Source organism: Octopus bimaculoides, chromosome 5 (genome assembly GCF_001194135.2).
Source record: "Octopus bimaculoides isolate UCB-OBI-ISO-001 chromosome 5, ASM119413v2, whole genome shotgun sequence".
Taxonomy (NCBI): domain Eukaryota; kingdom Metazoa; phylum Mollusca; class Cephalopoda; order Octopoda; family Octopodidae; genus Octopus; species Octopus bimaculoides.
In genome coordinates, this window is record NC_068985.1 from 107,850,764 (window position 1) to 107,853,263 (window position 2,500).

The window sequence follows — 2,500 nt, forward strand, 5'->3', positions numbered from 1 at the left end:
CAGCGTTGCGTTTATATTCTATAATTTTATAGTAGAAAGTCAGGTATACAATCTAAAGATGTATAACCCACTTTCTACTAAAAGGTATTAAACGAATATGAAAACAAAAGTTAGCGTCAACGAACCGATTATAAAGAAATTTATGGAGAAAAAGTTTTTCCGACGGGGTGGGGGGAAAAGACTTTTTTCCTTTCCCCATTAGGCTTGTTAACTTGCTTATTGGTGACCGAGAAAACTTGTAGTAATTAACCGAAAATATTAAACAAACAAGGAAGGTATCAAATGGTCGTGAGATGTGCTAACAACAAACTGCTAAATCGCTCTTAACTTTTTTTCCTCAGTCAAACCATATTCAACACCGTATTTATGAAATTTGTTTCTCTCACCATGATACGTGGGATCTTTTTTTAAAACATTTTCTATTACTCAAACGAAAAATAAAATAAATCTAAAAATTTTACTTTTAAACTTTTTTCCATTACACACAAACAAAAAAATAATTTATGAAGTTCTTTCTCTCCAAAAGTCCTCTCCTCACTCCTTCGGAAAAAAATTCCCTGCAAATTTCTTTATAATCGGTTCGTTGGCGCAAATTGTTGTTCTCATCTTCGTCCAATATACATCTTTTAGACCAGCACGATTTATAAATAAATATTTGATCTCAATTCGTCACAATACAAAGTAAAGTTTTCATCAAAATCACTCTAAAAAAACAGGAGATATTGGTTAATGTAGTCCGAGATACATTACAACTGAATTACAAAAAAATAATAAAACGAGATTGTAATAGCTAAAACAAAGACGATTTGAGTTTCTAAGGCCATAATACGTACACCTATTTTGGTCATTATTAGTCTTTTGGCAGAATTCTAGAAAACAAGACGATGTAGATAGATAGATAGATAGATAGAATGACAGATAGATAGACCGACAGATAGATAGATAGATTGACAGATAGATAGATAGACAGACAGATAGATAGATAGATAGATAGAGACAGATAGACTGATAGATAGATAGACAGAGAGAGTGGTGGTAAACGAAGAAGGAATGGCGATGAAAATGAGATAGTGTGAGAGAGAAGCGAAATAAGAGCCAGATAGAGAACGGGTGAAATTGTGAGAGGAGGAAAGAAAAAGAAAGATACGGGTAGAGAAAGAAAATAATTTGGACAAAGAATAGTAATGAGAAAAGAAGATGAAGAAGAACGAGGTAAATAGAATAAAAAAAGGAAGGAGTGGCTGTGTGGTAAGTAGCTTGCTTACCAACCACATGGTTCCGGGTTCAGTCCCACTGCGTGGCACCTTGGGCAAGTGTCTTCTACTATAGCCTCGAGCCGACCAAAGCCTTGTGAGTGGATTTGGTAGGCGGAAACTGAAAGAAGCCTGTCGTATATATGTATATGTATATATATATGTATGTGTGTTTGTGTGTCTGTGTTTGTTCCCCTCAACATCGCTTGACAACCGATGCTGGTGTGTTTACGTCCCCGTAACTTAGCGGTTCGGCAAAAGAGACCGATAGAATAAGTACTAGGCTTACAAAGAATAAGTCTTGGGGGTCGATTTTCTCGACTAAAAGCGGTGCTCCAGCATGGCCGCAGTAAAATGACTGAAACAAGTAAAAGAGTAATAGACTGAGAAGGTAAGAAAGATAAAGTGAGGAAGAGGGATTCATACTACTTGAAGAAGGATAAATAATGAGAGCGAAAGACAGAGAAAAAAGGCAAGAGAGCGTGAGAAAGAGAATCGGTATAATATGAAAAAAGAGAGAAAACAGAATGGATGAATGAACTGAGATTATCTGAGAAGTTATGCGTAAGTGTCAAGAAGTTTCTTTGTGTAGATTGAAAAAACAAGGAGGAGGAGGAGTCAAGATGAAAAAAGTAAAAGCTAGCAAGTGAGTAAGTAGTTGATAATATGAAAGAGAATGAGAAAGAAGAGAAGAGAAATAGTCGGGTAAAAAAAAAGTTCACAGAGAAAAACGAAGTTTCGATGGAGATATAAGGAAAGAGAGAAAGAGTCACAGTGGGAGGCAGGGTAATAGTATGAGAAGAGGTGGGAGGAAACAGGGCGAGAACAAGTAAGATATAGTGGAATTGGTAGTGGTGTGAGTGAGAAAAAGAGTAATATAGAGAAAAGGAGAGAGAGAGAGAGAGAGAATAGTAGCATTAAGAGTAAAAGTAAATAAGTAGAGATTGTATCAGTGGGAGGGGATGAGAAAGACTAGGTAAGACAGAGCGAGTGAGAGAGAAAAACAGTTAAATAGAAAGAGTAGATGAAAGAATGAATGATTGAGAGAAAGAAGTACGTTCGGAGAAACAAGGTGAAAGTATCGCGATAGAATACGAAAAACTGAGAGAGAGAGGAGCGCTCGCCGAAGAAGATATGAGAAAGAGACGTTTGGGAGTAAGAGAGAATTGTGATAGGATAAGAAAAACAGAGAGAAGAGATAGAGAGCGCGCGTTGACAGACACAGTGTGAGAGAAAGAGACGCAGTG